Genomic DNA, 12,305 nt, shown 5'->3' with positions numbered 1-12,305 from the left:
TATAAAATACTAAATCAATACTAGAATACAATACTAAAAACTATGATAGTAAAATACCGTCGTAAACTACAGTGCAAAAAAAAAAGTCGCCAAAGACAGTTTCCATAGCCAAAGGATCTTGAATTTGAATTGACATTCTCACATACCATTGGCATATATATGCCTGTCCCTCACTTCCACTCCAACAAAAGTATCTGAGGAAGTAGACTGAAGTCTACAAAAGCTCATGCTGCCAACTTCTTTCTTTCAGTTAATCTCAAAGGTGCTACATACAGAATAAAATAGTTAATACATTATGTAGAGCATAAATGCTTCTCTGGGAATTTGTAGGTCCTCCAGGGTAATTCTACGGTCAACAGATGTCAACCACAGAGTTGTGCTGGAAGACCTAGAGATTCCTAGAGTTGGTTTTTTATTTGTGGCTTTCCACTTTCACATTCACAGGGGTCCTGTGCCCCTAATTGCAGCAAATGTGGAGAGACCACTGCAATCCTCTGCCATCCCACTTTTCCAGCTGCTTTTGAAATGTCCCAGTTTCTCTCTCTTCCTCCCACTTTTCCTGTTTGTCCTCAGCAAACCTCACTTGCTTCAAACTGTGTTAAAGTGAATTAACTCAGGGAAAAGAGAGGAAAGGAAGGAATCTTGCCTTTCCCACGAGTCTAGAGGCTTGAACCTCTCCTGGCTTGACTGTTCTTCCTCAATAATAACTTTTGCCATCCTGACCACACTCCCATGTTCCTTGGCCACACGTGACCAGGTTTTCATCTGTGAAATGCTGGAGAGTATGTGAGCATTGTCCAGCAGATGACTCTCTTATACAAACAAGAAGTACCTGTATCATATACCTAAGACTGCATCTGCCCTGCAGAGAAATTGCAGTTTGGCATTCCATTAATTGACATGGCTCAATGCAATGTAATTCTAGGATTTGTAGTTTTGTTGAGGTGTTTAGCCTTCTCTCTCAGAGAGTGCTGGTGTCACAACAAACTACAAATCCCAGGATTGCATAGCATGCATTTAAAGTGATGTCAGACTGCATTATTTCTGCATTATTTCTACAGTGGGATACATTCCCAGTCTCACTTGCTAGCAGGAGAAGGTTTGAAACAACAGAATCATAGAGTTGGAAGAGATCACAAGAGCCATCCAGTCCAACCCCCCTGCCATGCAGGAACTCTCCATCAAAGCATCCCCGACAGATGGCCATCCAGCCTCTCCTTAAAGACCTCCAAGGAAGGAGACTCCACTACACACCAAGGAAGGAGTGTGCTCCACTGTCGAACAGCCCTTACTCTCAGGAAGTTCCTCCTGATGTTGAGTGGAATCTCTTTTCCTGCAGTTTGCATCCATTGCTCCAGGTCCTGTTCTCTGGAGCAGCAGAAAACGAGCTGCTCCCTCCTCAGTATAACATCATTCTTCTTGCACCCAAATCAGCAGCTACTGAACGGACCTGGTTTGCCTGATGCAACTGCTGGCTGTTCAGGTGGTCTTGGGTGCATCAGACAGGAGATGTTCCTTAATTTCACATACGTAACTAAGTAGCTGATATCGAATATTGGTAAATATCTTAACCAGGGTTGGGTGAACTTTGGCCCTTCAGACGTTTGTGACAACACCTCTCCTCAGCCTTGTGAGCATTGCTAATGGTAAAAGACTGGGAGACCTGAAGCCAGAAGCATCCTGAGAGTTAGCGATTCCTTTCTCCTGTACTAAACTGACAGTAGCTGGAATGCTGTTGGTGTCATCCATTCATGTAACTTCTTTTTAGTGTACGGTTGTATGTTTGGGAGCATTAGTCTTTTTAGACTATAACACCCAGTAGTGGCCAGCCAGCTGGCTGAGGGATTCTGGGATTTGCAATCTAAACCCCTTAATTTTGACGCAAGTCAGCGGGAACAGCCCACAGGTGGGCATGTAGTTTGTGGAGCCGCTCTTGAAACATTTGCGAGATCGTTGCAAGAAGGAAAAGTTTCTTTGTGGGTTAATATTAAAGCTGCACATTGTTCTGGATCAGCCTGACCTGGCCGTCACCTTGGATATTACGATTTTTAAAAATCATGCCTCCTTTATCTCCCTACTGACAAATCTTTACAGGAAACTGGGCGGCAAAAGGGTAAACCCTCCTCCCAAAACTATAAAAACATCCGAACATCTGCAATTGAAGTTGGCTCCTCTTCCTGGACTCCAGGTACATTCTGGAGCATAGAAAGAAAGAGCTGCATTTTGGTGCTTCTCACATTTCTGCTTAAACAACAATGGGATGTTTGGGTTCTCTAGAATCACGTTTTATTGCAGAAATGAAAAAAGCAAAGTAGGGATGCACGTTCTTGACTATTTTCATCCAAAGCAATGGAAACAAATAATGATGGTAGTTTTCTCCATGCGGTGGGACAAACTGAACAGGCCTCTGCAAGTATTCTTTCCACATATTCAAATGCCCCAAAGAGTTGCAGAGAGATTATTGTGCAATGAAACACATAGGAGGGATTTTTTTAAAACAACAACAACAAAATCTTGTATTCTGCATAGAAAAAAGTTGCCTGTGCATGAAAAAATGTTTTCTGTGTATAAACCGTTTTTTGTTTTGTGCTGTAAATGCTTTTTATGGTTTTTACTGGTTTTTAATATGTGTTTTTAACTTATGTTTTAATATTAATAATGTTGAATTGTTTTTTAACTTTTGTAATCAATGTTTTCTGTCTTCTTACATTATTGTAACCCCCTTGAATCCCATTGTGAAAGAAAAGCAGGGTATAAAGCCTTGAAATAAATAAAATAAAAGCTTTTTGGCACAGAAAATCTGCTTTCTACATCGAAAACAGATTTTTTAAAACCACCTATTTGAACATAGGAGGAGCCACTATAGTGTAGCAGTTTGTGCGTTGGACTAGAAACTAGAGTTTGAATCCCTACTCAGTTAGAAATCCTCTGGGTGACCTTGAGCAGGTCACACTCTCTCAACCTCAAAAGAAGGCAATTTGCAAACTTTTTATGCAGAAATGTTGTCCATGAGAGCTAGCATGTTGCAGCAGTTTGAAAGTTGGACCAGGACTCCAGAAGACCGGTGATCTAATCCCCATTCTGCCTTAGAAGCCCGCTGGGTGGCCTTGGGCACACTCTCTCAGCCTCAGACAAAGGCAATGGCAGACCCTCTCTGAACAAATTGTGCCAAGAAAATTATAGGAGAGGGTTCACCATAAGTCAGAGTTAACTTGAAGTTTAATAGCTGTTGTGGGGTCATGGTTCAAGTGTTGCACTAGGACTCAAAGGGATCAGGGTTCAAATCCTCAATCAGCCATGGAAGCCCACTGGGAGACCTTGACCAGGCACACCTTTTCGGTCTCAGAGAAAGACAATGCAAACCTCCTCTCAAGAAATCTTGCCAAGAAAACCCTAGAAGAGGATTGCCACATGTCTGGGTTGACTTGAAGGCACATAAATAGTTTTATCACCCTGGTTCAGTACCATTAAATAGAAACCCTACCATACCCCTTTGGCTTGCATCAGCCATCCTTTGTTGCTATGTCTGTCATCTAAAAGCAGAACTTGGTCCCACTTCCTCCTGTTGGTCCCAGACAGAGGTTCCTCTTGCTCTCCGCTCTTGGTTCTGCTGGCTGCCTGATGTTTTTGTGCCAACCCTTGCCTGGCACCAGGATGTGGTTACTGGACAGGTCAGATTTACTGATCCTATCATCTGTGCATTGAGTTTCATGCCTTGGCACTGAACTGGCTGACATCCTTGTTTTGCTTCCTTTGGTTTCCTTTTGTCGCCTATATAGCCTGCGTCTCTGCCGGAGACTATGCTTTGACCATCACACCTGGCAAGTAGACCAACACCATCTCCCTCAATAGGAGAAGCAGGGTTGTTCTGCAGATTTGGGAGATCTTCTGGACAAGCATGTGTAATTTGCAGCTCCATCTCTTTGATGCCCATCTTGCTCTCAGCAAGTGGCTAAACCTCCTGAAGTAGAACAGTGGTGAGTACATTTGGCCCTCCACATTTGCGGCATTGACTTTTGCAGATTTGATTATTTGCAGTTTTAATTAATGTGTTCTCTCTAGGAATCTCTAGGTCCTCCAGCGCAACCATGATAGAGTTGTGCTGGAGAACCTAGAAGTTCCTAGAGAAAACACTTCTCTAGCATTTGTAGATCTTCCAGCATGATTCTATGACCATAGAGTAGTATTGGAAGACCTGGAGATTTCTAAAGAGGTGTTCTCTGAAGTAAAAAGAATAGTGTTTTCTTATTTGCAGTTTTTTGACATTCACAGTGGTCCTACACTCCAGTGAGTGTGGAAGGACCATTGAAATAGACTTGGGAAATGTTGAGTTAAATAGTGGAGAAGAGCATTCACATTATATCATGCTTATTTTTAAAAGTACATTGAAGAGTAGAGTTGCATTTCCAACCTTTGTAATATATAAATATTCTTTGCAATCTGTCTGTCTGTTTTGCTTTGCATGGGATTCATTCAAAATACTGTAGCATGCACAGTATTAGGAAAACTGAACTCACAAGGGCGAGCTGGATTCCCTGCATCAATGAGGAATACGTTACCAAGCTTACCATGGAAACCCAAAACTGGATAATAGTGAACCCTATTAGAGTTGTGCTGGAGGACCTAGAGGTTTCTAGAAAGAAAATACCACTGAGCATTTCTAGGTCTCCAGTATAACTCTATGGTCAATGTCCACCAGAAGTATGCCACAGAATTGCACTGAAGGACCTAGAAAATGCCTAGACAGAACATATATTTTGGATGTGGGTAAATGAAATGGTGGATACTGTCCTGTGGATATGGGGTCATACCATACTTCAAATTGGAATTCCCTGCCATTCAGGAATTTACAGCCAAAGGAGTCCTGAAAAATGCCCATTCAAGCTCTCTTTAAAGTCAAACATTGCTTACATTTTATCAGAAAGCTCTTATGTTTAGGTGAAATCTCGTTTCTTGTAATTTGAGTCCATTTGTTCATATTCTCATCTCTGGAATGGGTGAAAACAAGGTTGCTCCATCTTTATATATCTTTTCTCTCTCGTTCGAGAATGTGCTGACAATTTTCCTGCATAGGAGAGGGAATCAGCCCATCATTAGCATGGAAACATTCATATTTGTCTCTACAGCATGATTTGACTTTGCTCAGCCTGTTACACAAAATGCAACTACAGAAAGGTGCATCATCATTATCATTACAGACAGAGTCCCTCATATCCAAAATGCTTGGGACCAGAAGTGTTTTGGATTTCAGATTTTGTCAGATTTTGGAATATTTGTGTAGGCATGATGAGGTATCTTGGAGCTCTGAACATGACATTTATTTATTTTTAATATACAGTCCTCCCTCTGAATTCACAGGGCATCTGTTCCAGACCACCACCACCCTCCGCAAATTTGGAAATCCACAAATATTCAAACTCCATAAGCTTAAATGGCTGCATGCTCTTGTGTGCGGCCCAGCATATGCGCAATGGGCATGGGTGCTATTAACTTTAATGGAGGTCATCCCTCCGCAAATGATCAAAATAGATCTCAAGTCTATACAGAGGGGCAACTGTGCACCTTATACACATAGCCTGGAGATCATTTTATGCACAACGTTTTAAATATTATTATTATTTTTGCATGAAACAAGTTTGTGTACACTGAAATACTAGCAAAGATGTCACTATCTCAGCAACCAATGTGAACGATTTTGGAGTATTTGGGATTTCAGAATTCTGGATTAGGGATACTCAACCTGTATTATTATTATTATTATTATTTGCAAGAGATCTCCTTGATTAACTAGCAAATGCCCGGTTACTAGGACTGTTGCCACACTGCAAAAACAAAGCAGTTTGACACTGATTTAACTACCGTGTCTCGGTACTATGGAATTCTTCGATTCGTAATTTTGTGATTTAGCCTTCCCTGTCAGAGAGCATGGGTGCCCAACCAAACTATAAATCCCAGAAATCCGTAGCATTGATTCAGGACAGTTAAAACAGTGTCAAACTGCTTTATCTCTGCAGTGTGGATGCAGCCTATGTTATGCATTCCTCAAGCATGTACAGTTTTCTCAGGTGGCAGCAAGGAAACTTGATATCCCATGTCAGTGAAGTGAGGAACCCACTGTGGGTTTTAGTCCAGACTTTAAAAGAGTTAATTGAACACTAAACTGAGAGCTGGTGAGAGCGAAAGTGCAGTTGACCCTCTGTTTCCACGGATTCCTTATCCACAGATCCAGCCATCTATGGCTTAAAAATGTTTTTTAAAATATATAAATCCCAAAAAACGAACCTTGATATTGCCATTTTATATAAGAGATACCATGTTACAACTCTGCTTGGCTTTTGTGGGAGAGATAAGACTGACAGACTCATAAAGGGCCCCAAGGGCGATCTAGTAGAGTGATTTCTAAACTTTGATCCTCCCGATGTTTTGGAGGATCAGAATCCCTCACTATGACCAACCTGGCAGGGGCTTCTGGGAGCTGTAGCCCAAAACATCCAGAAGACCAAAGTTTGGGAGCCACTGATCTAGTTCAACTCCCACTATGCAGAAATCCACAGTTTATGGAGTCCTGGGGGATTGCCAGCATGGCACTGTTGGACTATGACTCTGAAGACCAGGGTTCAATTTCTCGCTCAACCATGAAGCCCACTTGGTGACCTTGGGCAAGAAGTCACACTCTCTCAGCCTCAGAGGAAGGCAATGGCAAACCTCCTCTGAACAAATCTTGCCAAGAAAACCCTATCATAGTGAAAGATGCAACTCGTATCAAAGCCTTATAACTTTGGATTGTTAATGTTATAAAGCATTAAAATATGGTTACTTAGGCTTTCTAATAAATAAAATTATGTTTCATATTATTCATATAATAAGCAGGATTTTCATTAAAACATTAATGCAAAAAGAAAGAAAGAGAAGAATTGGTTGAAAGCACCACCACCACCAGTTTCAATAAAAAAAAGCAGTTTGAGTTTTTGGGGAGGAGGGTTTAAGTAAAAATAATGCCCCCCCCCCAAACCTGTCTCATTCTGAGTTTCTCAGTATCTCTCCAAATCCCCCACCTGCATTTTCTTTCTGTTCTTGTTTTCAACTGCATTGCAAAACCTGGAGGATTTCCCTCTCAGCACAAAAACTTTCCTCTACATTTCGAAAACTCAGTTTCTCCTAATCTGTACATTGATTTACCCATTTCGCCAAATATGCAGCTGTTTCCTGATTGACTAAAGTGTGTTCATTCATATATTTTAGCTTCAACTGTATGCTTTTTTCTTTTTTTAGCCGTTCGCATTTTCAAATGTAAGCATGGTTTCTGCATCACCTCTGAAATGCCCTGCAAGCATTGGAAACGGGTAAACAATTTGCGGCAACTTGGTTTTTTGTTTTTGCCCTGCAACAAAGGTACAGCATGGCTACCTTTGGTGAAACTGTTGGATTGAAAGCAGTTCTTCCTCAACCCTAAGATACCTCTGGGTTTGCCTAGTTGTTAAGAACTGTGCCTGAGCCCCGTGTACTGAGTTAAGACAAGATAAGTCTGATTCCAGTTCCAAAAAACACAACTCTCCTAAGCTCACAGGCCTCGACTGCAGAAATAATCCAGTTTGATACTACTTTAACTGCCATGCCTCAGTGGTATGCAATTTTGGGAGTTGTTGTTTATTGTGGCACCAGAGCTCTCCAACAAAGAAGGCTAAACATCTCACAACACCACAGATCCCAGAATTCCATAACATTGAGCTGTGACAGTGAAAGTGGTGTCAAACTGGATTATTTCTGCAGTGTGTATACAGCTAAAGACAGCTCCACCCGCCCATAGCAGCACTAGCAATTCCCATGTCAGAGGGTTGGTGAATCCACTCCAGGTTTTAAAGGAACTTTCCAAAGTGCTGAAATATATTCCGAAACAGGATCAGCACCTTGGAGAACTCCTTTGAATCCATTCAGATCCTGGAATGGATTCACTGCTCGACTGATGTGGGGTCCACCAGCCATTTTTGCTCTTCTTTTTTTGCAGAACTTTTTTTCCTTCTTCTGAGGCATGGTAATGGTAATGGTGATATGCCCTGGATTCATAGATTCATAGAATTCTAGAGTTGGAGGGGACCCCAAGGGCCATCCAATCCAACCCCCACTATTGAAGCATTCCCTGTGAAGATGGCCATCCAACCTCTGTTTAAAAACCTCCAAAGAAGGAGAACACGACACTCCAAGGCAGCAACCTATTACACTAACAGTTCCTACCATAAAGACGTTCTTCCTAATGTTTATGTGAAATCTCTTTTCCTGTAGCTTTCATCCATTGTTCCGCATTCTAGTCTAGAGCGGCAGAAAACAAGCTTGTTCCCACCTCAATATGACATCCTTTCAAATATTTAAGCAGAGCTATCATATCACCCCTTAACTTTGTCTTCCCCGGACTTAACATACCTAGCTTCCTAAGCTGCTCCTCATAGAGCTTGGTGATTTCCAAACTTTTCACCATTGATGAAGCCTAGGATCAAGGCCAGATGGATAGACTCAATTCAGAGAGATCACAGACATGATTTTGTAGGACCTGAGCAGAGCAGTGGAGGACAGAAGATTTTGGAGAGGTCTCGTCTACAGGATCGCTGGCGACCCGACAGCAGCTAACAACAACAACAACAACAACAACAACAACAACAACAAAGCACTGTACACAACTACAGCACTTCTGAAAGCTGCCCATCCAACCTCTGTTTAAAGACCTCCAGAGATGGAGAGTTGGCTCCCCTGCATGGGAATCTATTCCACTGTCAAATAGCTCTTAACAGTCAGAAAGTTCTTCCTAATGTTTAGCCGTGATTTCTTTTCCCGTCAAAGAAGTATTTACATTCCTCTTCTCAGTTAAAGGTTCAAGGAGCAACCCATTGTTCCACAGAACTCACCCATCACAAGTCCAGGCACACTACAAATAATATAACATTTGTAAGTCATTTGACTTGATAATGCATGATCGTTTATGATATTAATTATATTCTCTGGGGGGGAGGTTAAAATAAATGTATGTTTTTAAAAGCCCTGACATCCAAAATAGAGTGTTTGATCAGCTGTACTTAGAATAATAGAATCATAGAGTTGGAAAAGATCCCAAGGCCTATCCAGTCCAACCCCAGCCATGCAGGAACTCACAATCAAAGCATTCTCAACAGATGGCCATCCAGCCTCTGTTTAAAGAGTTCCAAAGAAGGAGACTCTGCCACTCTCCAAGGAAGGAGTGTGTTCCACTGTCAAACAGCTCTTACTGTGAGGAAGTTCTTCTAACATTGAGGTGGAATCTCTTTTCGTCTACTTTGAATCCATTGCTCCAGGTCCTATTCTCTGGAGCGGCAGAAAACAGGTTTGCTCCCTCCTCAGTATGGGATCCCATCAAATACTTAAACAGGGCTATCATAGCACCTCTTAACCTTCTTTTATCCATGCTAAACATCCCCAGCTCCCTAAGTCCTTCCTCATAGGGTTTTGTGGTTTCCAGACCTTCCATCATTTTGATCGTCCTCCTTTGAACACGCTCCAGTTTCTCAATGCCCTTTTTGAATTTAGTGCCGAGAACCAGACACAATATTCCAGGTGAGATCTGACCTAAGCACTATTACTTCCCTTGATCTAGACACTATACATAATAATAATAATAATAATAATAATAATAATAATAATAATAATAATAATGTTTATTTATATTTCCCGCCTCTCCCTACGGATCAAGGCGGGCTTACAACAATAAAAACGGAACACCAATTTCCATATATAAAATACATCTTAAAATCAAGACAGTACATTAAAATCCATATATCGACATATCATTCACTTACTCAGAGTGGGATGTCCCTTCAGTTTTATAAAAGATCAGGGGGATAAGCCCGCCGGAAAAGGTCCATTTTAATTGCTTTCTTAAAAGCTTCTAGAGTAGTAATCAGTCAGATCTCTATCGGTAAAGCATTCCATGACAGCAAATGCTTGGTGGGAAGTTGACCATAATCTAGTATTTGGATAATCCAAAAGATTCTTCCCAGATATTCTGAGAGTGCGAGGCAGATTATGTAGGGAGAGATGTTCCCTATAGTAACTCGGGGCCATTCTATTAATGCAGCCTAGCTTTTTTAGGTTCTGCATCGCACTGTTGACTCATGTTCAACTTGTGGTCTACTAGGACTCCTAGATCCCTTTCACATGTACTGTTGTCAAGCCTGGTGTCCCCCATCCTATATCTTTGCATTTCATTTTTTCACCCTAAATTTGTACCTTATTCTTTCAATTTCTCCCTGATGAAATTCATTTTGTTCGTTTTGGCCCAATTCTAGGCATGAATGATTTTCAGTGTCTTTGCACTGCTAGAAATTTGGGGGTTGCAGGGAAATGTCTTTGGAAGGCATATTTTTAAGTAAGGGGGCAATGCCCACATCCCCATCCCATCCTATTGTAGCTACACTCCTCAACACAAAGCAGGAGTAGCCAGTCCCAGAGTTATACCACAGCAGAGGGCAAAAGCAAAGAGCACAGATGCAGCTCCTTCATCTTGGAGCAAATCATCTCAAAGATGGGAAATTTTACTTGTTTGGACTGCACTTCCAAGAATCTCCCTGACAGCTGTAGTCCAAACAAAGCAAATTTTCCCAGCTTTGTCTCCTTCCTTTGCAGACCAGGATGAAGAAAAAGCACCAGAGAGGAAAGCCATGCCAGTTTCCCCCTGCTAGGGAGGCCTTTTTTGACACGTCAAAGGAAGTGAATGACTGAAGACACAAAAGTTGGCACTTGTGGCTTGAGAAAGGCTGACTCCCCCCCCCCCCCCCCGTAATGCACTAGATGCAAAATAATTTGAAGAAACTGACAAATGCACACCGCCTGAAGGATGAGAATTAGCCACTCAACCAGACAAATCTTATCTCATTCTTTGATAAAGTTACCACTTTGATAAAGTGAAGAAATTTGCCAAGAAAACCCCAGGGGGGTTGCCATTTAAAATTGGTTTGAGAAGGAAGGGGAAGTTAATTTTGGTCTTTTCAAGGTTTCACTACATAAGTCGGCCAATTTGTTCTTGTAATGAGCTGAAGTATCACAAGGGCCATCTGCCATGCAGGAATATGCAACCAAAGCGCTCCTGAAAGATCTTCATTCTTCTGTCTAAAGACTTCCAATGATGGAGAGTCCACTACTTTCTGAGTCACTCCATTCCACTGTCTAACAGCTCTTACAGTCAAGATGTTTTTCCTAATGTTTAGGTGGAATCTCTTCTCTGTAATTTCAATCCATTGGTTCATGTTCTAGGCTCCGAAGCAGCAGCAAACAAGCTTGTCCCTTCTTCTCCAGAACACCCCTTCAGATATTTAAAGATGGCTATCATGCCACCTCTCCTCTTCTCCAAGTCAAACATCGAAAAGAATTTAATAGAGCTGGAAGAGACCCAAAGGCCATCCAGTCCAACTCCATTCTGCCATGCCAGAAGACACAGTGAAAGCCCTCCTGGTAAATGGCCACCCAGCAACTGTTTAAAAACTTCCAAGGAAGGAGACATGGGTCCAAAATACACTGCAGAAATAATCCAGTTAGACACCATTTTAACTGCCATGGCCCAACGCCAGGGAATTCTGGGAACTGTAGTTCTGCAAGGCATTTAGTGATCACACAGAGAAGGAAAAATAGCTCACAAAACTGCAAATCCCAGGATTCCATAGCACTGAGTTGCAACCATTAAAGCAGTGTGAAACTGCTTCATTTCCGCAGGGCAGATCAGACCTAAATCACTGTTTTAAAAAACAAAGCAACACGTAAATCATAGTGGTAGAATGCAAAGATATAGCCGTGTAGGACTTTATAACACGGAGGCAAATTGGTTAAATCCTTTGCATTCGGATTAATATCGCATTATTTCTCATTGATGCAAACGTCATCTGAAAAATTACTCAATTTTGTAAGTTATTTCTAATTTCTGTTCAGGTTAACCCCGGATGTTGTGTAAAAAACAACCCGCTTTTGTGGGGGTTTTCCCCCCACTTTAAATCAAGTTTCTTCACGGGATCCATCCCATGTGATAAACTCCTTAGCCTTAGGATCAGTATGTAGAGAGATCTTATAGCACCTTTGAGACTAACTGAAAGAAAGAAGTTGGCAGCATGAGCTTTCATAGACTTCAGTCTACTTCCTCTAGATGCATCTGAGGAAGTAGACCAAAGTGTATGAAAGCTCATGCTGCCAACTTCTTTGTTTCAATTAGTCTCAAAGGTGCTACAAGAGCTCTCTCCATAAATCACAGTATAGCATTAAATGAATTCCTCCTAAGATGTCAGCTAGCTGAGTCA

At 41.6% G+C, this 12,305-nt stretch overlaps 1 protein-coding gene across 6 annotated transcripts in view; it reads left to right on the top strand.

Moving 5' to 3' along the window:
• Positions 1-12,305, top strand: part of P2RY6 (pyrimidinergic receptor P2Y6) — an 82,906-nt gene that overhangs the window by 56,630 nt on the left and 13,971 nt on the right. For 4 of the 6 annotated variants that reach the window (XM_042458308.1, XM_042458311.1, XM_042458313.1 and 1 more), the window contains one exon: positions 3,780-3,977. The gene's annotated coding sequence lies outside the window, so the exon portion shown is untranslated. Of the gene's footprint in view, positions 1-3,779; positions 3,978-4,487; positions 5,655-7,272; positions 7,659-12,305 lie in introns of those variants that run through there. The other 2 variants (XR_006102950.1, XR_006102951.1) reach the window with 2 other exon arrangements.

Source organism: Sceloporus undulatus, chromosome 3 (assembly GCF_019175285.1).
Source record: "Sceloporus undulatus isolate JIND9_A2432 ecotype Alabama chromosome 3, SceUnd_v1.1, whole genome shotgun sequence".
Taxonomy (NCBI): Eukaryota; Metazoa; Chordata; class Lepidosauria; order Squamata; family Phrynosomatidae; genus Sceloporus; species Sceloporus undulatus.
This window is presented reverse-complemented; position numbering and strand designations above follow the sequence as displayed.